Below are 651 nucleotides of genomic sequence, written 5' to 3'. Positions count from 1 at the left end.
AGCCCCAAGTTGTGCAGCCTAACACTGTTTGCTTGTTTGGCTCTGGGCACAGCTTTTCAGAAGCTACAGCCCCTTAATAGTGGGGTTAAAACTTTTTTTCAGTCTCAGTGACTGGAAAATTGCATAAGCCACAGCTAAACACACACACAGCAGAGTAACTATGTCTTACCTTTGCTTCTAATTTTGTGTCTGAGTGGCTTGACTGCAATAAAACCTTGGCACATGACTTGGTTCAGCAAAATGAAAATCTATTACAATTAGGTTAAGTTACTTGTAGTCAACGAACCTCAAATTAATCAAATAACAGTTCAGCTACCAGACAACAACAAATATAGTAAACCTCACACATTAGTTATGCATTTTCTGTTATTCTATACAAAACTAAGCATCACAGATATTAAAATCCTTGATATCGGTGGATCGTCTTCAAAAAGCACAGTCTTAGCCCCACAAACCAACTATAGCCATGATACTGGCCCCACTACCTGCAACGGCTCTGAAATATACGAGGAAATAACCGCAACAGTCATTCATTCAATTCGTCACCAAGCTAACCACTACAGTTAGTGTCCAAAAACTACGGTATATTTAGAAGTGCAACCCACTGATATTAAGTATTATATTCAATATCATCAAAGCTCCTTATGGTAA

At 38.4% G+C, this 651-nt stretch overlaps 1 protein-coding gene across 1 annotated transcript in view; it reads right to left on the bottom strand.

Annotated features, from left to right (window-relative positions):
- LOC119594550 (probable RNA-binding protein 18) overlaps window positions 1-651 on the bottom strand; it is a 4,139-nt gene that overhangs the window by 3,050 nt on the left and 438 nt on the right. The gene's annotated exons all lie outside the window — the stretch shown is intronic.

The sequence above is a fragment of the Penaeus monodon genome, chromosome 34 (assembly GCF_015228065.2).
Source record: "Penaeus monodon isolate SGIC_2016 chromosome 34, NSTDA_Pmon_1, whole genome shotgun sequence".
Classification (NCBI taxonomy): Eukaryota; Metazoa; Arthropoda; class Malacostraca; order Decapoda; family Penaeidae; genus Penaeus; species Penaeus monodon.
This window is presented reverse-complemented; position numbering and strand designations above follow the sequence as displayed.